This window comes from Staurois parvus, unplaced genomic scaffold, assembly GCF_062004578.1.
Source record: "Staurois parvus isolate SC_StPar_1 unplaced genomic scaffold, SC_StPar_1.0 ptg000186l, whole genome shotgun sequence".
NCBI classification, from domain to species: Eukaryota; Metazoa; Chordata; class Amphibia; order Anura; family Ranidae; genus Staurois; species Staurois parvus.
Genome location: NW_028317982.1, coordinates 4,800,586 through 4,825,160, shown reverse-complemented (window position 1 = coordinate 4,825,160; position 24,575 = coordinate 4,800,586).

Here is a 24,575-nt window from a genome sequence, read left to right as displayed (position 1 = left end):
TCCTTTTTCATTTTATTCTATTCTTTTCTATTCTATTCTATAAAGCAGCCTAAGTAGAACTCATCACATTTCACTTTTATACTTTACTGTACTTACTACAATATGATTCCATTTCAAATTTGAATTTATTTGTTAATTCAAATTAATTTTCAAATTTAAATTTGGATAATTTGTTTCATTATAATTTATATCACATTAGTTTAAGTTCATTACTATTGTGATTTGGAAATTTGGATACATCCAAATCTCTCCATCCAAATTTCGATTCATAACTAAACAAATTCCATGATGCAGAAACTCTTGGATTTCTTGTCTAATTGATGGCACTGGAAGGTTTTATTTATTACGTTGTTCGGTTTTGTTAATGATTGAGTCTTTTTTATTATTCTGTATTTGCTTTGTGATTTTGAGATTTGTATGACGTCAACATTAATAAACGTCATTTCTGATTTAAAAAAAAAATAACTAAATGAATTCCACATGTCTATTCATTGTGTGGGTCTTTGTAGAGGAGTTTAGCTCACACAAACAGTATGCCTATCTTTGATGATTTTCACACAGGTTAGAAGAGCACTTTAGGTAAGATACAAACAGCAATAAAAATATAATATCACTTCCACCATTGTTTTTAGTTTATATAGCTTGTTGGGGAGAAGCAATCATTCCTATTAGAGATGAGCGAAGTATTCAAAAATTCGATTCGACTGATTCGGCGAATTCGTGGAAAAATTTTGATTCGAGTCGAATATATTCGCTGTGAATTTAACTTAAAAAAGGGTGTTTCTAGGCTTCAGAGAGCCTTTATATTAGTGCAGAACACTGTACCTTTAATTTAAATGCCCTTGGAGTCTGCTGGGGAAGAGAAATAATACTGTCAGGCAGTATGACATGCAGATGAGTGCCGTCGATCTTAGAATCACCGCACACTTCACTCATTTGGCCAGTCACGGGGCCAAAACCAGAGTGTGGAGCCACAGTGTGGCGGTGGAGGCAGCAGCAATGGGAGGCCATGCAGCACCCTATGACAAAAATGGAAACCACCAGCAGTGTGAGGAGACCTGAAAGTGGCACATGGCAGAGTGTGGCGATAGAGACAGCAGCAATGGGAGGCCGTACAGGGACCCATGACACACTCTGGACCTGGCAGCAGCATGAGGAGGCGGTACGGGGGCCCATGGCAGATTACGGGCCTGGCAGCAGCATGAGGAGTCGGTAGGGGGGCCCATGGCAGATTACAGGCCTGGCAGCAGCAATGGGAGGCTGTACAGGGACCCATGACACAATCTGGACCTGGCAGCAGCATGGGGAGGCGGTACAGGGGCCCATGACAGATTACGGGCCTGGCAGCAGCATTTGGAGTCGGTACGGGGGCCCATGACACACTCTGGACCTGGCAGCAGCATGAGGAGGCGGTACAGGGGCGCATGACAGATTACAAGCCTGGCAGCAGCAACTTGGACAGGAGGATGTTCAGTTTCTGCACCGTCTGGTGCGTGCTCGCAAACTGTTGTCTCTTGGAAACGGATTCCAAGAAAGACTGCTGACGGAATCCGTGAAGAGGAGTAGCAGGAGAAGGAGCATCTGAACGAGCGGAATATGCCAACAAGCGACAACAGGGGCCCATGACAGATTACGGGCCTGGCAGCAGCATGAGGAGTCGGTACGGGGGCCCATGGCAGATTAGGGGCCTGGCAGCAGCTATGGGAGGCCCGTAATCTGCCAGCACCCTATGACAAAAAATGGAACCCACCAGCAGTGTGAGGAGACCTGAAAGTGGCACATGGCAGAGTGTGGCGATGGAGACAGCAGCAATGGGAGGCCGTACAGGGACCCATGAGAGACTATGGACCTGGCAGCAGCATGAGGAGGCGGTATAGGGGCCCATGGCAGATTAGGGGCCTGGCAGCAGCTATGGGAGGCCCGTAATCTGCCAGCACCCTATGACAAAAAATGGAATACACCAGCAGTGTGAGGAGACCTGAAAGTGGCACATGGCAGAGTGTGGCGATGGAGACAGCAGCAATGGGAGGCCGTACAGGGACCCATGAGAGACTCTGGACTTGGCAGCAGCATGAGGAGGCGGTATAGGGGCCCATGGCAGATTAGGGGCCTGGCAGCAGCTATGGGAGGCCCGTAATCTGCCAGCACCCTATGACAAAAAATGGAACACACCAGCAGTGTGAGGAGACCTGAAAGTGGCACATGTTTGGGGCATGATTCATGGCGGATTTAGTCAGTTGTGTCAGGAACTGGTGGTTTGAAATCCAGACTAATCCACGCCTGATTCATTTTCACAAACGTCAGTCTCTCCACACTTTGGGTGGACAGTCGTGTCCTCCGCGGAGTTGCAATACCTCCTGCCGCACTAAACACGCGCTCCGATGCCACGCTACTGGCCGGGCATGACAGCCTTTCAAGGGCAAATTCAGCTAGTTGGGGCCAAAGGTCAAGTTTCGTTGCCCAGTAGTCAAGGGGATTGTCTACCTCGGTTGGCAGGGTGCTGTCCAAGTAGGCCTAAGCCTGTTGTTTGAGGTCCTGCTCCAGGTCCACCTGATGCTGCTGCTGCTGCTGCTGCTGCTGCGGCTGGTTAGTAGTTTCCTCACTGCGCTGGTGAAGAAAGCTACTCATCATCGACTGCAGACTGAGGCAGCCGCTGCTGGTGGAGCTGCCACTGCTCCTACCACCCCACCCCTCCCCTGCTGCCATGGCAGCGGAACGCGAGCGCACAGGGCCCACAGTGTCTGAGGATGGACGTTGGCGCAGACAGGCAGAGACCAGCTGACTACATAGGTGGTTTTTATAGTACGTTATTTTGGCCTCCCTCTCAGCAGGTGTGAAAAAGGCCACCATTTTGGAACGGTAGCGAGGGTCCAACAAGGTGGACAGCCAAAAGTCATCCCTCTGTCTGATGGTTATTATTCGGCTGTCGCTACGCAAGCAACCGAGCATGCTATGGGCCATTTGTGCCAAGGAATGCGAGGGACTCCCTGCCTCCATCTCCACAGCATACTGCCACGGTGCGTCTGGGTCCTCTGTCTCCTCCTCCTCCTCCTCCTCCTCTACCAGATGCTCCTGCTCCTCCACTCCTGTCCGCTGAGTGGAAAAACCACCCATTTCACTCAATAATTCCTGAGCACCAATGTCCTCCTCTACCTCCTCCTCTTCTTCCTGTCCTGCCCCCACAGGGGTCATATGGCGTTGAGATCTGTGCGCCACGTCTACCGCACCCTGACCAGCCATTGTTAACAGCATTTGTTCCAGGACGTGCAACAGAGGAATGACGTCGTTCATCCCATAGTCCTGCCGACTCACGAATAGCGTGGCCTCCTCAAAGGGCCTGAGCAAGCGCAGGTGTCACGCATGAGCTGCCAATGGCTGACATCTAAGTTACACAGGGAATACCTTTATCCGCTTTTAACATCAGGAAATCTGTGATGGCCTTTTGCTGTTCGTAAAGGCGGTCTAACATATGTAGGGTTGAATTCCACCTTGTTGCAACGTCACAGCATGAGGAGTCGGTATAGGGGCCCATGGCAGATTAGGGGCCTGGCAGCAGCTATGGGAGGCCCGTAATCTGCCAGCACCCTATGTCAAAAAAATTCTACACACCAGCAGTGTGAGGAGACCTGAAAGTGGCACATGGCAGAGTGTGGCGATGGAGACAGCAGCAATGGGAGGCCGTACAGGGACCCATGAGAGACTCTGGACCTGGCAGCAGCATGAGGAGGCGGTATATAGGGGCCTATGGCAGATTAGGGGCCTGGCAGCAGCTATGGGAGGCCCATAATCTGCCAGCACCCTATGTCAAAAAATTCAACACACCAGCAGTGTGAGGAGACCTGAAAGTGGCACATGGCATGAGAGACTCTGGACCTGGCAGCAGCATGAGGAAGCGGTATATAGGGGCCTATGGCAGATTAGGGGCCTGGCAGCAGCTATAGGAGGCCCATAATCTGCCAGCACCCTATGTCAAAAAATTCAACACACCAGCAGTGTGAGGAGACCTGAAAGTGGCACATGGCATGAGAGACTCTGGACCTGGCAGCAGCATGAGGAAGCGGTATATAGGGGCCTATGGCAGATTAGGGGCCTGGCAGCAGCTATAGGAGGCCCATAATCTGCCAGCACCCTATGTCAAAAAATTCAACACACCAGCAGTGTGAGGAGACCTGAAAGTGGCACATGGCATGAGAGACTCTGGACCTGGCAGCAGCATGAGGAAGCGGTATATAGGGGCCTATGGCAGATTAGGGGCCTGGCAGCAGCAATGGGAGGCCCATAATCTGCCAGCACCCTATGTCAAAAAATTCTACACACCAGCAGTGTGTGAGGAGACCTGAAAGTGGCACATGGCAGAGTGTGGCGATGGAGACAGCAGCAATGGGAGGCCGTACAGGGACCCATGAGAGACTCTGGACCTGGCAGCAGCATGAGGAGGCGGTATATAGGGGCCTATGGCAGATTAGGGGCCTGGCAGCAGCTATGGGAGGCCCGTAATCTGCCAGCACCCTATGTCAAAAAATTCTACACACCAGCAGTGTGTGAGGAGACCTGAAAGTGGCACATGGCAGAGTGTGGCGATGGAGACAGCAGCAATGGGAGGCCGTACAGGGACCCATGAGAGACTCTGGACCTGGCAGCAGCATGAGGAAGCGGTATATAGGGGCCTATGGCAGATTAGGGGCCTGGCAGCAGCTATAGGAGGCCCATAATCTGCCAGCACCCTATGTCAAAAAATTCAACACACCAGCAGTGTGAGGAGACCTGAAAGTGGCACATGGCATGAGAGACCCTGGACCTGGCAGCAGCATGAGGAAGCGGTATATAGGGGCCTATGGCAGATTAGGGGCCTGGCAGCAGCAATGGGAGGCCCGTAATCTGCCAGCACCCTATGTCAAAAAATTCTACACACCAGCAGTGTGTGAGGAGACCTGAAAGTGGCACATGGCAGAGTGTGGCGATGGAGACAGCAGCAATGGGAGGCCGTACAGGGACCCATGAGAGACTCTGGACCTGGCAGCAGCATGAGGAGGCGGTATATAGGGGCCTATGGCAGATTAGGGGCCTGGCAGCAGCTATAGGAGGCCCATAATCTGCCAGCACCCTATGTCAAAAAATTCAACACACCAGCAGTGTGAGGAGACCTGAAAGTGGCACATGGCATGAGAGACCCTGGACCTGGCAGCAGCATGAGGAAGCGGTATATAGGGGCCTATGGCAGATTAGGGGCCTGGCAGCAGCAATGGGAGGCCCGTAATCTGCCAGCACCCTATGTCAAAAAATTCTACACACCAGCAGTGTGTGAGGAGACCTGAAAGTGGCACATGGCAGAGTGTGGCGATGGAGACAGCAGCAATGGGAGGCCGTACAGGGACCCATGAGAGACTCTGGACCTGGCAGCAGCATGAGGAGGCGGTATATAGGGGCCTATGGCAGATTAGGGGCCTGACAGCAGCTATGGGAGGCCCGTAATCTGCCAGCACCCTATGTCAAAAAATTCTACACACCAGCAGTGTGTGAGGAGACCTGAAAGTGGCACATGGCAGAGTGTGGCGATGGAGACAGCAGCAATGGGAGGCCGTACAGGGACCCATGAGAGACTCTGGACCTGGCAGCAGCATGAGGAGGCGGTATATAGGGGCCTATGGCAGATTAGGGGCCTGGCAGCAGCTATGGGAGGCCCGTAATCTGCCAGCACCCTATGTCAAAAAATTCTACACACCAGCAGTGTGTGAGGAGACCTGAAAGTGGCACATGGCAGAGTGTGGCGATGGAGACAGCAGCAATGGGAGGCCGTACAGGGACCCATGACAGACTCTGGACCTGGCAGCAGCATGAGGAGGCGGTATATAGGGGCCCATGGCAGATTAGGGGCCTGGCAGCAGCAATGGGAGGCCCGTAATCTGCCAGCACCCTATGTCAAAAAATTCTACACACCAGCAGTGTGAGGAGACCTGAAAGTGGCACATGGCAGAGTGTGGCGATGGAGACAGCAGCAATGGGAGGCCGTACAGGGACCCATGACAGACTCTGGACCTGGCAGCAGCATGAGGAGGCGGTATATAGGGGCCTATGGCAGATTAGGGGCCTGGCAGCAGCTATGGGAGGCCCTTAATCTGCCAGCACCCTATGTCAAAAAATTCTACACACCAGCAGTGTGTGAGGAGACCTGAAAGTGGCACATGGCAGAGTGTGGCGATGGAGACAGCAGCAATGGGAGGCCGTACAGGGACCCATGAGAGACTCTGGACCTGGCAGCAGCATGAGGAGGCGGTATATAGGGGCCCATGGCAGATTAGGGGCCTGGCAGCAGCTATGGGAGGCCCGTAATCTGCCAGCACCCTATGTCAAAAAATCCTACACACCAGCAGTGTGAGGAGACCTGAAAGTGGCACATGGCAGAGTGTGGCGATGGAGACAGCAGCAATGGGAGGCCGTACAGGGTCCCATGACAGACTCTGGACCTGGCAGCAGCATGAGGAGGCGGTATATAGGGGCCTATGGCAGATTAGGGGCCTGGCAGCAGCTATGGGAGGCCCATAATCTGCCAGCACCCTATGTCAAAAAATTCAACACACCAGCAGTGTGAGGAGACCTGAAAGTGGCACATGGCATGAGAGACTCTGGACCTGGCAGCAGCATGAGGAAGCGGTATATAGGGGCCTATGGCAGATTAGGGGCCTGGCAGCAGCTATAGGAGGCCCATAATCTGCCAGCACCCTATGTCAAAAAATTCAACACACCAGCAGTGTGAGGAGACCTGAAAGTGGCACATGGCATGAGAGACTCTGGACCTGGCAGCAGCATGAGGAAGCGGTATATAGGGGCCTATGGCAGATTAGGGGCCTGGCAGCAGCTATAGGAGGCCCATAATCTGCCAGCACCCTATGTCAAAAAATTCAACACACCAGCAGTGTGAGGAGACCTGAAAGTGGCACATGGCAGAGTGTGGCGATGGAGACAGCAGCAATGGGAGGCCGTACAGGGACCCATGAGAGACTCTGGACCTGGCAGCAGCATGAGGAGGCGGTATATAGGGGCCTATGGCAGATTAGGGGCCTGGCAGCAGCTATGGGAGGCCCGTAATCTGCCAGCACCCTATGTCAAAAAATTCTACACACCAGCAGTGTGTGAGGAGACCTGAAAGTGGCACATGGCAGAGTGTGGCGATGGAGACAGCAGCAATGGGAGGCCGTACAGGGACCCATGACAGACTCTGGACCTGGCAGCAGCATGAGGAAGCGGTATATAGGGGCCTATGGCAGATTAGGGGCCTGGCAGCAGCTATAGGAGGCCCATAATCTGCCAGCACCCTATGTCAAAAAATTCAACACACCAGCAGTGTGAGGAGACCTGAAAGTGGCACATGGCATGAGAGACTCTGGACCTGGCAGCAGCATGAGGAAGCGGTATATAGGGGCCTATGGCAGATTAGGGGCCTGGCAGCAGCAATGGGAGGCCCGTAATCTGCCAGCACCCTATGTCAAAAAATTCTACACACCAGCAGTGTGTGAGGAGACCTGAAAGTGGCACATGGCAGAGTGTGGCGATGGAGACAGCAGCAATGGGAGGCCGTACAGGGACCCATGAGAGACTCTGGACCTGGCAGCAGCATGAGGAGGCGGTATATAGGGGCCTATGGCAGATTAGGGGCCTGGCAGCAGCTATGGGAGGCCCGTAATCTGCCAGCACCCTATGTCAAAAAATTCTACACACCAGCAGTGTGTGAGGAGACCTGAAAGTGGCACATGGCAGAGTGTGGCGATGGAGACAGCAGCAATGGGAGGCCGTACAGGGACCCATGAGAGACTCTGGACCTGGCAGCAGCATGAGGAGGCGGTATATAGGGGCCTATGGCAGATTAGGGGCCTGGCAGCAGCTATGGGAGGCCCGTAATCTGCCAGCACCCTATGTCAAAAAATTCTACACACCAGCAGTGTGTGAGGAGACCTGAAAGTGGCACATGGCAGAGTGTGGCGATGGAGACAGCAGCAATGGGAGGCCGTACAGGGACCCATGAGAGACTCTGGACCTGGCAGCAGCATGAGGAGGCGGTATATAGGGGCCTATGGCAGATTAGGGGCCTGGCAGCAGCTATGGGAGGCCCGTAATCTGCCAGCACCCTATGTCAAAAAATTCTACACACCAGCAGTGTGTGAGGAGACCTGAAAGTGGCACATGGCAGAGTGTGGCGATGGAGACAGCAGCAATGGGAGGCCGTACAGGGACCCATGACAGACTCTGGACCTGGCAGCAGCATGAGGAGGCGGTATATAGGGGCCCATGGCAGATTAGGGGCCTGGCAGCAGCAATGGTAGGCCCGTAATCTGCCAGCACCCTATGTCAAAAAATTCTACACACCAGCAGTGTGTGAGGAGACCTGAAAGTGGCACATGGCAGAGTGTGGCGATGGAGACAGCAGCAATGGGAGGCCGTACAGGGACCCATGAGAGACTCTGGACCTGGCAGCAGCATGAGGAAGCGGTATATAGGGGCCTATGGCAGATTAGGGGCCTGGCAGCAGCTATGGGAGGCCCATAATCTGCCAGCACCCTATGTCAAAAAATTCAACACACCAGCAGTGTGAGGAGACCTGAAAGTGGCACATGGCATGAGACACTGTGGACCTGGCAGCAGCATGAGGAGGCGGTATATAGGGGCCCATGGCAGATTAGGGGCCTGGCAGCAGCTATGGGAGGCCCATAATCTGCCAGCACCCTATGTCAAAAAATTCTACACACCAGCAGTGTGTGAGGAGACCTGAAAGTGGCACATGGCAGAGTGTGGCGATGGAGACAGCAGCAATGGGAGGCCGTACAGGGACCCATGAGAGACTCTGGACCTGGCAGCAGCATGAGGAAGCGGTATATAGGGGCCTATGGCAGATTAGGGGCCTGGCAGCAGCTATAGGAGGCCCATAATCTGCCAGCACCCTATGTCAAAAAATTCTACACACCAGCAGTGTGTGAGGAGACCTCAAAGTGGCACATGTTTGAGGCATGATTCATGGCGGATTTAGTCAGTTGTGTCAGGAACTGGTGGTTTGAAATCCAGACTAATCCACGCCTGATTCATTTTCACAAACGTCAGTCTCTCCACACTTTGGGTGGACAGTCGTGTCCTCCGCGGAGTTACAATACCTCCTGCCGCACTAAACACGCGCTCCGATGCCACGCTACTGGCTGGGCATGACAGCCTTTCAAGGGCAAATTCAGCTAGTTGGGGCCAAAGGTCAAGTTTCGTTGCCCAGTAGTCAAGGGGATTGTCTACCTCGGTTGGCAGGGTGCTGTCCAAGTAGGCCCAAGCCTGTTGTTTGAGGTCCTGCTCCAGGTCCACCTGATGCTGCTGCTGCTGCTGCGGCTGGTTAGTAGTTTCCTCACTGCGCTGGTGAAGAAAGCTACTCATCATCGACTGCAGACTGAGGCAGCTGCTGCTGGTGGAGCTGCCACTGCTCCTACCACCCCACCCCTCCCCTGCTGCCATGGCAGCGGAACGCGAGCGCACAGGGCCCACAGTGTCTGAGGATGGACGTTGGCGCACAAAGGCAGAGACCAACTGACTACATAGGTGGTTTTTATAGTACGTTATTTTGGCCTCCCTCTCAGCAGGTGTGAAAAAGGCCACCATTTTGGAACGGTAGCGAGGGTCCAACAAGGTGGACAGCCAAAAGTCATCCCTCTGTCTGATGGTTATTATTCGGCTGTCGCTACGCAAGCAACCGAGCATGCTATGGGCCATTTGTGCCAAGGAATGCGAGGGACTCCCTGCCTCCATCTCCACAGCATACTGCCACGGTGCGTCTGGGTCCTCTGTCTCCTCCTCCTCCTCCTCTACCAGATGCTCCTGCTCCTCCACTCCTGTCCGCTGAGTGGAAAAACCACCCATTTCACTCAATAATTCCTGAGCACAAATGTCCTCCTCTACCTCCTCCTCTTCTTCCTGTCCTGCCCCCACAGGGGTCATGTGGCGTTGAGATCTGTGCGCCACGTCTACCGCACCCTGACCAGCCATTGTTAACAGCATTTGTTCAAGGACGTGCAACAGAGGAATGACGTCGTTCATCCCATAGTCCTGCCGACTCACGAATAGCGTGGCCTCCTCAAAGGGCCCGTTCACCCAGTGGGCCGTAAATGACATGTACTGTCCCTGACCGTAGTTACAGCTCCACACGTCGGCGCTGCCGTGCACTTTGGCAGAGACCGACATGCTCAAAGACTGGCCCACCATGTCTTCTACATGTGAATGCAGGGCTGGCACTGCCTTTTTGGCGAAGAAATGACGGCTTGGCACTCTCCACCGCGGCGCGGCACAAGCCATCATTTCTCTGAAAGGTGCTGAGTCCACCACTTGGAAAGGGAGGGACTGCAGCACCAGCAACTTGGACAGGAGGACGTTCAGCTTTTGCACCGTCGGGTGCGTGCTCGCAAACTGTTGTCTCTTGGAAACGGATTCCAAGAAAGACTGCTGACGGAATCCGTGAAGAGGAGTAGCAGGAGAAGGAGCATCTGAACGAGCGGAAGATGCCAACGAGCGACAACTCCCCTCAGCAGAGGTGTTGGAGCCTTGACTGGCTGATGGAGGGCGATTGACGTCGGGTGACGGAGCAAGTAACGGAGCGGGTGATGGAGCGGGGGCTGGGGCGGGCAGAACCGCCGTATCTTTATCACGGTTTTCCCAGGCCACCAAATGGCGACGCTGCATATGCTGCCGCAACGCTGTAGTCCCAACATGGGCCCCCTGGCCACGCTTGACTTTCTGGCCACATAGTCGACATACGGCTACGTTTACTTCCTCGGGCGGCTTGACGAAAAATTGCCACACCGCCGAGTAGGAAACTTTGCCCCCGATACTCCTCACTGGCTGACTGCTGCTTCCTCCGTGCACACCGGCACCACTACTGGCCGTGGTGGTAGGCTGCAGTGGAGCCGGTGCTCTACTCCGTGGACGTTTGGCTCCACTGACACTGCTGCGACCCTGCTGCTGTCTCCTGGGCAACCCACCGACTGTTTTGCTCGCTGCCAAGCTGCCACCCTCTTCTCCTGATGATGCGGAAGAAATTGCCTGATGACGACGAGGCTGCCAAGTGCGATCAACCTCCTCATCATCAAGTAGGGTCTCCGCCTCACTACTAGCCCCCTCGGCTGCGTCTGGGTCAGGAGACAGACCTGTCTCTAGACCGGCTACCGAGCCACTCTCCTCGCCACTACTTCTTCGCCTGGCTGCTGAAAAGGCGGATGTCTCCCCCCGTTCCTGACCGCCCTCTGTTAGCTCTTCCTCACTGTACAGTGGGGCTGAGCCCACAGCATGCGATACTTCGCTTGGTGAGGGAACACCAAAGGACAGGGGCAGGTAGAGGACACGTGATTTCAGTGGGCTTGGTCCCGGGCCATGCCAACTAACGGTTGTGTCTGACGTACCCACCGACCGTTGGCTGTAGGTGTCAGAGGTGACCTGGGAAGAGGAAGACGACCGAGCCAACCAATCGACGACGGCAGGGTTGTCGGTGGAGACACGACCGCTGGATGACACCGGGAGCACTGGCCTCTGGCTGCGAATAGTGCTGCCTCGACCCCTTCCTCTGCTGCCACGTCTGCTCGCTCCTAAAACATTGCCTCCTCTGCCACTCCTCTGCATGTTGTCTGACATACTCTTTAATTAAACGATTATGTGTCCCTGAGTAACAATTCTGTGTCCCTGAGTAACAATTCTGTGTCTGTGTGAGTAACAATTCTGTGGCCCTAAGTAACAGTTCTGTGGCCCTCAGTAACAATTCTGTGTCCCTGATTAACGTTTCTGTGGCCCCAAGTAACAGTTCTGTGGCCCTCAGTAACAATTCTGTGTCTGTGCGAGTAACAATTCTGTGTCTGTGCGAGTAACAATTCTGTGGCCCTAAGTAAAGTTTCTGTGGCCCTAAGTAACAATTCTCTGGCACTCAGTAACAATTCTGTCTGTCCCTGAGTAACAATTCTCTGGCACTCAGTAACAATTCTGTCTGTCCCTGAGTAAAAATTCTGTGGCCCTAAGTAAAGTTTCTGGGGCCCTGAGTAACAATTATCTGGCACTCCGTAACAATTCTGTCTGTCCCTGAGTAAAAATTCTCTGGCCCTAAGTAAAGTTTCTGTGTCCCTGAGTAACAATTCTCTGGCACTCCGTAACAATTCTGTCTGTCCCTGAGTAAAAATTCTGTGGCCCTAATTAAAGTTTCTGTGGCCCTAAGTAACAATTCTCTGGCACTCAGTAACAATTCTGTCTGTCCCTGAGTAACAATTCTCTGGCACTCAGTAACAATTCTGTCTGTCCCTGAGTAAAAATTCTGTGGCCCTAATTAAAGTTTCTGTGGCCCTAAGTAACAATTCTCTGGCACTCAGTAACAATTCTGTCTGTCCCTGAGTAACAATTCTCTGGCACTCGGTAACAATTCTGTCTGTCCCTGAGTAACAATTCTCTGGCACTCCGTAACAATTCTGTCTGTCCCTGAGTAACAATTCTCTGGCACTCAGTAACAATTCTGTCTGTCCCTGAGTAAAAATTCTGTGGCCCTAAGTAAAGTTTCTGTGGCCCTGAGTAACAATTCTCTGGCACTCCGTAACAATTCTGTCTGTCCCTGAGTATGAATTCCGTGGCCCTAACTAGCGTTTCTTTGTCCCTAAGTAAAGTTTCTGTGGCCCTCAGTAACAGTTCTGTGTCTGTGCGAGTAACAATTCTGTGGCCCTAAGTAAAGTTTCTGTGGCCCTCAGTAACAGTTCTGTGGCCCTCAGTAACAGTTCTGTGTCTGTGCGAGTAACAATTCTGTGTCTGTGCGAGTAACAATTCTGTGGCCCTAAGTAACAGTTCTGTGGCCTTCAGTAACAATTCTGTGTCTGTGCGAGTAACAATTCTGTGTCTGTGCGAGTAACAATTCTGTGGCCCTAAGTAAAGTTTCTGTGGCCCTAAGTAACAATTCTCTGGCACTCAGTAACAATTCTGTCTGTCCCTGAGTAACAATTCTCTGGCACTCAGTAACAATTCTGTCTGTCCCTGAGTAAAAATTCTGTGGCCCTAAGTAAAGTTTCTGTGGCCCTGAGTAACAATTCTCTGGCACTCAGTAACAATTCTGTCTGTCCCTGAGTAACAATTCTCTGGCACTGAGTAACAATTCTGTCTGTCCCTGAGTAAAAATTCTGTGGCCCTAATTAAAGTTTCTGTGGCCCTAAGTAACAATTCTCTGGCACTCAGTAACAATTCTGTCTGTCCCTGAGTAACAATTCTCTGGCACTCAGTAACAATTCTGTCTGTCCCTGAGTAACAATTCTGTGGCCCTAATAACGTTTCTGTGGCCCTAAGTAACAATTCTCTGGCACTGAGTAACAATTCTGTCTGTCCCTGATTATGAATTCTGTGGCCCTAACTAGCGTTTCTTTGTCCCTAAATAACGATTCTGTGGCCCTCATTAACAAGTCTGTGTCCCTGAGTAATGGTTCTCTGTCCCTAAGTAACTTTTCTCTGTCCCCAATTATCGTTTCTGTGGCCCTAACTCTGTCCCTGTCCCTAGTACAGAGCGGTCTGCCTCTGTTCAATAACTGCAGGCAAATGAAGAATTCCAAAATGGCCGCTATTTATAGCTCGACCATTACACAGTGCTGGCTGGCTGGCTGCTGATAGGCTGATGCGATCACATGTAGTTGAGGAATGCATTATGGGTCAGCGCGCCTTGTCTGCGCGCCTTCCCAGACATCCCCGCTCCGTCGCCGCACATGTCAGCCGCCATTTTCTGAAAAATTTCGATTCGCGCGTCCGAATTAGGCTATTTTTCGGATTCGGCACGAATCGAAATTTTTCCGATATTCGACTCGAATTCCACTTCGGATACTTCGATTCGCTCATCTCTAATTCCTATGCAAAAACAATAAAGTCAGATTTTCTTTACATATTTGCAATTGCTGTTGTTTTCAAATTGCTAATTATTTTTTATATACAGTATATTTATTTGTGCTTTTAATTAAAAAAAAAGTGCACGTAGCCTGTAAAAGCATAGGTTTGCCGAAAACTTTTGCTGTGAATGGAATTTTACTTTACATTTTTACTTCTTTATTCTTTTGTAAGATATAAAGATTGTAAAATAAATACCAGTGGTGGTTTTGTGTTTTTCACTTTGAGTCATAGATTAAAAAGCAATTTAAAATAGCTTAGTAGCTTTCAAACCATCACACTCAGGGAGAGTTTCTCTTCAGATACACACTTATTTAAAAATAAAATGTTGTTAAATTGTTTTTTATTTCTGTCGCGCCATGAAAGCATGACGGGAGCACTTTGACAGCACCTTTTCACTACATCACTGCAGCTGCCTCTTCCTTGTTATTTTCTATAAACTCAATCTCAAGAAGTTTCCTTTAAAGTTTGCTCTTGTAAAGAAAAGAGAATATTTCAGAAAAAAAAAACAACACTTAGTGACGTACAATAAAAATAAATACATAAAAGGGCCGAGCTGGACAAGATGTGACAACCATTCATAGAAATGCTCTAAGTGCCAAATATCAGAGTGACTTAAGCTAATCTAATAGTACTTAGTGGGTCACATCTTTGAGTGGACTCTGGATGGTAATAGATAAATGCTTTTATTGTAGTATTTGACAGACGACATCCATTTTGGACCATAAATCTTCAGCATTTAAAATGGGCTGTGAAGGCACTGTGCACTATGGAGGGAAAGCAAGTATAATGGGGTGATATAACAAAGAAAAAACATGTCACAAATTGAACCAGATTTTGAGATGCAAGAAAAAATAATAGCAAGAGAGCAGCTACACAAAGGTAACAGCAGTTTAGAAAGATACGATTTTTTTAAACATAAATATTAAATATATAGAACAGCAATATTAAAGCAATAATAAACCGAAAACCAAAAATTTAATATATTGCAGCTTACCAATTATTAGATTTAGTGGTAGTATTAGTTTTGATTTTTAAAAATTTTCTCCTCTATTTTCACCTCATTTTCATACACCTCCAGTATTAGTGTGCCCTCAATCTGGATGAAGGAGCACAGGGGCACCTTTGGACAGCTGTATTGTCAATCTTAGGGGAGAGGAGGGTTAGATGCGCTAAAAGGTTTAGATACACTGACAAATGTGAAACCAAACTCCTGCTAACACTGTTTAACCAGTTACAGCAACAGATTTTTTTCCTTTTGTGATACATGTTTTACATAAATATATAAATAAATAAAAGCTACCATTGTAACCACCCCTGTCAGTGGTAAATAGTTTGTCTTTTGGGTTTGTTACCTCTTTAGTTCTGTCTTTATAGATTACCCTAGTGCCTGCTTTGTAACACTTGTTTATGCACACTTAGCTCCCAAATAATTATAAACCTGTAGGCATGTTGCCTACAATTTGTTAGCTAGACAATGGTTGGCCCAAGCCAGGGGAAAGCATTAATGCTGTGTGCCACTGTTCCCAGGCTTTTTTTGAATCCAGCCTACCTGCTTGTGATATAAATAAGGGGGAAAGGCAGGGTTCTGGAGCTTAGGCCTCCTCAAGAGATAGGATGGCATGATCACTGCAGAGGAGGACTTCTGTGCCTTGCAGTCCATTAGAGGCACCAGGAGCCCGGAGACAATTCCTGGAAGACACCAATAATGGACTATTACCTTGTGGACAGTGGTGTATTTAGGTTTTATGCTGCCCTAGAAAACACAAAAATTGGCTCCCCCCACAGAGAGAGCCTGACATTGACCAACAACACCCCTGCTTCCCACCCCAGAGAGCCTTCCACTACCACTGCCCCCATACACCAGTTACCATCCTCCATGGCGAGAGAAAGACACTCATCTTCACAGCTTCGGACATCCCCGGGAACGAGAGTCAGACTGTGCATCCCCTGTCATGAAACCTGCAGCCTTTCTCGGAACCCACCAGGTCCCCATGCTGCGTGTGTCCGTTCTTCCGTCCCTTCTTCTGAGGGGCAGTGCTGCCCCCCCTGAAAAATGCAGCCCTAGTGTGAGATGGGGAAACAGCTCTCATTGTTTGAACACTGCTTGTGTGCAGTAAATTATGGTGTGGAGTTAATTGATGTTTTGACTGACATTCTGCGGTTTAGCCACAAGATGTCGCTGTTGTTCTAACACAGGCTCAGACTGCATAGATATTTGTATATTCATAAAGAGGTGGGGTTTTTAGTGAACAGGAAGAGGAGACTGCAGCCATGTTTTGGACGATGCTGAATGCAGGAGCCATGTTCTGGAGAATGCTGAATGAAGGGGCCTTGTGAGCTGAAGCTGGGTGAAGCTGATGAGATTGCTGCCAGGAAGCTGATGAGAGCCAAGGAACAACGCAGCATACACTACAATATCGCAGGCCTGTTGGAGAGACATTTGTTCTGTTCAGAGTCACCAGCGGATACAAAGCAGACCCGGGTCGGTAAGATCGTGCACGCACCTCATTTCAGTGTTGGCGCCTATAGGACTGAGATAGGCCTATAATTAGTTAGTTAGGGTCTCTGTTTGTGTGAGGCCACAAGTGTTGTTACTGATTATTGGAAGGACTCCACAACTTAAAGTGACATTTCACATTGGAGAGCTGATAACATCCCACAAACTCAAGCCAGACTGGCGTTTTGCTCAGAAGGAATACTCAGGCATGTGCTACAGGACCAGTAATAGGAGGGGGAATATTGTAGATTTGTGTAAGATTGTAAGCTGTTGTGCTGCAACGCAGGCTAGCCCATACCATACACCCATACACTGATTCTTGTTCTTTTAGGGTAATAACAGGTAAGGTGTGGCAGCTTAGTTGTGCCCGCCAGTAGGTAAATTACTACACTTTCTACCTTTATCCATCAGAAGGCGCCGTGCTGTGCAGCACAAGGGTCTCAGCCTTTGAGCTGAGTGTATGTAAATGTATTGTATATTCCAGCATTTGTGGTTTTGTTTATTTGCCTTCATCAAGTTAAATTCTGTTGTGACAAAAGCTGGTGTTGGGGTTGCTTTCCTTGTTCGTGACTTCACTGTATCCTGGGGAGCCCACCCCGGTACACGGCTTACACTAGGCAAATGCCTTGTTTGCCTTGTGATAAATACACCCCGGCTTGTGGAGGTTTGCCTGGGCAGCCTAGTATAGATAGTCAGGGGATATTCTATGATATTTTTCATGCTGGTCTGCATTCCCAAAGTATTTCAGTAAAGTTGTTAAATGTTACAAGCTTGATCTGAAGTTATTTAAAGGAGTGCATGATGGGTTCTGGCCTATGAAAGAACTAGAATCAGTAAATTACATATGGAGTATGAAGTAAAGCCACTACCAAACCAAAAGTCTACTCTGCAAGAAAAGCAGGAGTAATGCAGTTGCCAAGGATAATCAAGAACCAGCGCAGCTGGTCGTGAAGTGTGGTTCCTGGCATAGGTGGCTAGTTTTCTGTTAGCGAGTGATCTGGCTCCTTCCCCGGTGGTCAGTTTCCCAAAGCAACTGGGACCAAACCCACTTTACAGAGACCCGCTGCCTGATCACATGGTACTGGAAGGAAGGAGTTAACAAGTGCACACATAAGGTCTGTGCTATGTGCATGGCGGGACCCCATTCTGTCACTGGAAGCGAGGTGGCAGAGATATACTGGACTGGTGGAGAGGGCAAGGGCTCAGTGGTGTCCCTCCTAAACGCAACATAGATCAAGCTAAGCTGTGAGGTGACACAAGATAGCACTTTTTAAAGGAACCCTGTACTTTTATTACAGCACACAGTGACAGCTCAGCTCTCAGTTGGGACTGCCTTAATATTTGATTCACAAATGACCGCAGTCCCTGCCTGGTCCCAGGCATTGATAACTGTGCATATGGTGAAAGGCACCCCCAAGTGCAGAGCAAGTGGCCCCGTCCACAAACCCCTTAATTGTACCCCCTTAATAGCAATGCCATCTCACAAAAGAAACATATTTGTTATAAGCCCAAAGACTGTTCCCACTGTATGTGTCTTTAACTCAGCAGGTACTGAACGCTTGAACAACAGCTGAAGCATCCTCCTAGCATAGAAGTGCCACATAACAATAGATGACATTTTTTCACAAATAGGTACTATGTTAATTTAATAGTGAAATCAAGGACATCTCTTCCAAGACATTCTTTTTTCTACTCCCCATGATAATCTAGTTTATTGTAAGTTTCTGAAGTAATTTCCAAGAAAATAGACCAATTACCACAGCACTACCTTTGCATGTTTTTCCTGTGCCTGCGTGGGCTTCCTCTGGGTACTCCAGTTTCCTCCCACACTCCAAAGACATGCTGGTAGGTTAATTAGCTTGTGTCTAAAGTGGCCCTTGTATGTGTATGTATGAATGTGAGTTATGGACCAAGTAAGCTACTTGAGGGCAGGGACTGATGTGAATATATAATATACTGTATATATGTAAAGTGACGGTGCTATATAAGTACCTATAATAAATACATTAAGAATATCAATCAAGGATACCTTTGTATCCAAGTAATCTTTGTTCGTTGTATGTTGTCTGACCCCATTAGGGAGATTCCCTTTCATTTTCTGTCCTAGAGAGGTAAAGGAAGTGTGAGCAGATCTCAAGTATGAGTAATAAGTACACTACTAGGCCATTACTCAAAGTCTGTTGAACACAATGATATTTGCTATAATTCAATTTTCTTGTTTTTTATGAAGGCATTTTCATTTTGTATTAGTAGTCGAAGCACAGAGAATATAGATGTTTCTCAGCTTCTCAGATTGGAAAACATAAACAATCCAGAAACATTCCTGTACCTCCCATATGTACAGCCCAATACCTTTGAGAGCTGGTCTGATGGGAACATGGTTTTTAATTCCCCCCTCCATCTCCAAGTAAGTTGCCTATCTAATAACACTTAACTTGGTAGACAATAAATGTGTAAAAACTGGGTCAGGACTAAGTTTGTTAGAATTAATTGGACAAAAGCAACTGTTTTTTCATTTCCCTTCCCCATTGTCTCCCTTTCTAGTTTGATATTGAAATTCATTCATGTGCATTTTCTAAAAACAAAACTAGTCCAATATCTGGCTCTGGTGGTAGAACTTCTAATCAGTAATCATTGGCAGGGAACAGGCGAAAAAGTCACCGCCTTTAAACCATTTCAGTGGAACAAAATACTTATAACCCTGGCAGATGTTCAGGAAGTACAAGGCCCTCATAAATCAGTTTTCATTCTATTTCAAGTCTCCCTCAACATGTACATAACACACTTGTCAGATGTTATTTCAGATAAAACAACATTCTGTGATCTTACAATTCTTTGTGATAATATTGCAACTACCAATTGCTCTGCCAAACTGAAGCATGTGTTGTCTAAGATTTATTTATTTGTTATAGGTACTAATATAGCAGCGTCAATTTACGCAGCACTTTACTTATATATTGTACATTCACATCAGTCCCTAACCCTCAAGGGGTGTACAGTCTGAAGTCCCTAACTTACATTCATACACATACTAGGGACAATTTAGACAGGGATCCAATTAACCTACCAGCATGTCTTTGTAGTGTGGGAAGAAACCGGAGTACCCGGAGGAAACCCACACAGGCACAGGGAGAACATGCAAACCCAGGCAGGTGATGCCGTGGCTGGGATTCGAACCAATGACCCAAGTACTGCCAGGTGGAAGTGCTAACCATTTAGCCACTGTGCTGCCAATACAGAATTTTTATTTAGCCATGGTCAGTAAGGTGTAAATCAAGGCAACATTTTTTTTTCCTTTTGGATAGAGTAAGGGAGGGTTATAAGCCCTGTCAGATTTTTTTTTGCTATCTGAGTCCCCTTGGGGAGCTTTCCCTTCACATCCTCACCGATGGCCAAAACATGAAGTGAGAGGAAAGTCCTCCAAAGTGAGGGAATCCCAGTGTGTCACCAGAGTCATCAGAACTAGTATCCCCATTGGAAGATTTTCCTTCTATTACTGTTCTGGTGTCAACCAAAAAGTCTTTTAATTCTTTGAACTTATATTTTTTCTTTCAGCGATAACAGTAAACAGGATAAATAGAGAGGGTGAATTTCCCTAATGGGGACATAGGCAGCCATAAAAATTGACAGGTGTTCTAAACTCTCTTCACTCTATACAAGTGGTTGTAAAGGCTCAAGGTTTTTTTACCGTCATGCATTCCATGTATTGAGGTAAAAAACCTTCAGTGTGCAGCAGCCCCCCCAGCCCTCCTAATACTAACCTGAGCCCCACCTCAATCCAACGATGTGCACAAGAGCCTCGGTTCTTCTCGGTCTCTCCCTCCTCATTGGCTGAGACAATCACAGCCAGAGAGACAATAAGGAGGGAGTGGGGTGGGGCCGATCTGCGCTCTGTGTGTGAATGAACAGACAGAGCAGCAGCTCGGTAGAGAGCTTGCTTGGGTGCCCCCATAGCAAGCTTCTTGCTCTGTTTGCACTTGGCAGGAGGGAGGGGCTAGGAGCACCAGCAGGGGACCAGAGAAGAGAAGGATCAAGGCACTGAGGAGGTAAGTATAGACATGTTTGTTATTTTTGTTTAAATCTGCCTTTAAGCTCCCTAGCGGTATGATTATTTCAGATTTTTGGTGCTGAAAGCGGTACCATTATTTTGCATGGAAATTTGGCATAGGAATAACTCACTGAAATCTGTCCGAACAAGAGTCTAGTAAACATCCCGGGTATGATAAAACTTGAAACACGAAAACATAAATTATAATTTAATAAATAATCATAAAAAATAATAATAATAAATTTAATTCAATTATAATATAATCAAACCAAAAACACTGAAATTTGAAATATAGCGCCAAGTTCGCACATCACTGAGCAAAGTTGCAAAATTGTTTTCAGTGTCTGATGACGAATTTCCCCCATGAATCATTATCACTCAATTCTGCAAGTGGTTCTAATTTACTATCGCTGTTCTCTAGCTGATCTAAAACCGCTTTTGACCTAAAGGGACGCTTTTTGGACTCCATGGACATTTCTCAGTTTCCAGGTAGAAAGAACAGTAAAAATGCAGACAGGGCACAGGACAAAGCACTCGGGACAAAATGTATGTGAAATGGTTTGATACAGTAATGTTTTACTATGTGATTTTAGTATTTTTTGTGAATGTCACTTTTTGTCATTTTCAAATTTCCCGCCGGTTCCGTCCCCGTACGTCCCGACACTCGCAGAGGACGGAACCCAGATGACAGATGCCGGCATCCGCCGGATTACATTGCCGGGGACACTGCAGGAGGGATATCGTGGGAGCGCAGGACAAGGTAAGTGATCGAGGGATCGTGGAGCAGCACTGCATGGTAAGCCCGAGTGTAGCTCGGGGTTACCGCTTGTAGTCCTGAAACTTTACCCCGAGCTACACTCAGGAATACCGCCAGGGACGCTACTCTCACTTTAAGTAACAAAGATAATAAAATACCACCTGATACCACACTTTAGCCAATCATAGTGCTTATTTTGTGCTAAGTTATAAAAGTCTTCAAACTTAGACCGTTTTCATATGTGGTGGACGTTATGATCAGCAGGGGATCTGTTCTCTGATTCCCTGCTAAGCAGATCAGTTGGATGAGAGGTCTGCATTTGCTCAGCTTATGCAGAGCAGACACGGACCGAGCCCACTCTGCTCTATGGATTGGCAGGTGTGAATGAACTCTGCTGTCCGTTTACACCTGATATCCATCCAATCTACTGTGCAGAAACAGTTGTGGACAGATTACGTTCCTTTTTTTAGCAGACAGGATTGGAGAGGAGGTAGGTGGGTGAAAACAGACACAAGTCCATTTATACCCACTGGTCCATTGGGGTGAATGGAGGGTTTGATTAGGTACGCATGAAAAACTGATAGGCAGACCTGATCAGATCTTTCATGTGAAAAGGGCCTTACTGTGGAGAATATTTTATTCTTCAGTCAAGAGAAACAATTGAGTACTGTCCATGATATTTAAAGTATCACGGACAGTACTCAATTGTTTCTGCCGCAAATGCACTAATACGACTACAATCACCTCAGTCAAGAGCAAACATTATTCCATGGCTGACCATTTCCAGATCTCTTGTCCTCTAATGTTGATTTCCTTTGTTTTTAACTTCCAACTATTCTGGTGGTGCACACTCCCCTGAAGAGGAAGCTGCATTTTAAGATCCTTACAATAATGGCTGAGACCCTTATTCTCCCGCAAGGATTCAAACCAGACTTCCTCTCTCTCTCAATCCACTGCCAACTCTTCTCTCCTACTCTACACTACTCTACACTACACCATGACTGTATACCCTGACTCCACCCCAGCCACATTACCATTCCCCCCTATCTAGGTGGAGATTCTACCCAGTGCTAGCAAGCCTTATAAGCATGATTCTCAGAAAAGAATTCTCCTTTGAGCCAAGGGTGGCTTTATTTTTTGGTTAGAAGAAAGGGAAGGCATTTTACAGTCTACAGTCTATGAGACTGGAATCTAGAAGCTCTCTTTAAAAATAAAAACGTTGGCCAGTGATGAAGATCCACAATAGTCATGATGCCATATGCCTGCCAATATGCCAAAAGAAATTAAAAAAAAAAAACAACAAAAAAGAAACACCATCCCCTGACTTGTTAAACACATTGCTTGACTCCCACCCAGTCAGTGGCCATCAGACACCATGACTGACATGGATCTACAATGCTAGGTGACGTGATTGATAGTGCATTTACTTTGAGGCAGTTTGGCAGTCATCATCTTTTTTATTACAGGACTTTAACCACTTGCCTACCGGCCACTTTTACCCCCTTCCAGCCCAGGCCAATTTTCAGCTTACAGCGCTGTCACACTTTGAAAAACAATTGTACGGTCATGCAACACTGTATCCATAACATTTTTTAAATTTTTTTCACAGTAATAGAGCTTTCTTTCGGTGGTATTTAATCACCAATGGGGCTTTTATTTTTTGCACATTTTTTGCGACACTGTTGGGCATTTATGAGAAAGCACTGATGATGCACTGATATGCAGCACTAATGGCACTAATAGGTAGCACTGAAGGGCACTGAATGGCAGCACTGTTAGGCAGCACTGACTGGCGGCACTGATAAGTGGCACTGACTGACAGCACTGCTGTGCACTGCTGGACAGCACTCCTGGGCATCACTGCTAGGCACTGATGGGCAACAGTGTTGGACACTGATGGGCACTTGTGGGGCTCCACTGATAATCAGGGCACTGATAATCAGTGCCCTGATTATCAGTACAGGTGTCTGCTTTGACAGTTGCCGGTTATCGGCACAGCATGAGGAAAGTACTGCTGATAACTGGTAAGTGTATTTACATGGTGGCCAGCTGTGATTGGACACAGCTGATCACATGGTAAAAGGCCGCTGTGATTGGCCTTTTACCATGTCATGTGATCAGAGACACAGTGATCACAGACAGTGCAGGGTGCAGCCCGCAGGGGGCGTGTTCTGGTAGGATGTCATATGACGCCATAAGACCGCATGACCTGTGGTCTTGCCCTCTGGTAAGAGGCTGTGTATGGTGTTGGTGGAGGATCTTTTCTCTTTGTGACAACTAATCACCTTTTTCCCAACGTGATATATGAAAGACTTTACCACTACCTTAAGGACTTTTTTCTTTTAATATTTTTCTTTTATTTGTATTTTTCATTATGAGAGATTAAGCGCTACACTTTGTATAAGTTTTTTTTACTTTTATTGTTACCAACAATTTTATGTCAAGAGCTTTATTCTGTCTGAGTGTAAGACAATTATTTTTGTTATATTTTTTAACTGCTCATATTAGAAGATACAAAAAAAGCACATTCATTTTATAAGTGCCAGGGGTAGAAGCATTAGCTTCACAAAATAAATACTGTAGTGGATTGTGATAGACAGTCCACGTTTTATTAGATGATCAGTAAAATGACAATTTTATAGTCTTGCTACTTTCTGTTTCTTGCTCTTTAAAATTCCTTACTCTCTTAAGTAAACAATCAGATATAGGTTGACAGAACAATGATGATAATTAAGATGGCGCCTTCATCCGGAGTCTCACCCTAGGTGACTCATTAGGAGAAAAGCATATTTTAATGTAAACAACCCCCATAAAAGAGAATGAGTCTTTTTGGGGAAAATGATTGGAAGATATCAACACGGATGGAAGAACACGCAGAAACCCAGTGGACTTTTCACCCAATCAATGTATATGCTTTGCCTGCATCATAAGCCCTATAAATGATACTGTTAGTTCCTCAATAAAACAGAATTTTAGGAAGTTGGCAATCTGCAACAGTGTCAGTGTCTTGCTTCCACGTGCACGTAATTCTATATTAATTTGGCTCACTGGTAGATCACGGTAAATGGTCTGTAGGTCACCTAGTCCAAAACAATACAATTTGTAATTTTGTATTCTCCGATATGAACAGCACAATCGGTTACCTATCATCTGTTTTCTTATCATACTGAATGACATGAAATGTTGCCGATGTCCTTTTTGGTCCATTTGATGTCACCATCTACCAATCCATTCTAAACAGAGTACATGTCTGGTGTAGACAATGGCATTACTTTACTCAGACCTTGTTGCCCACAGACAAGCTTTGTTTCCTGCCACAAACTCAAAATTCTGCAAAACAGTACGGTCTTTAATAAACTATA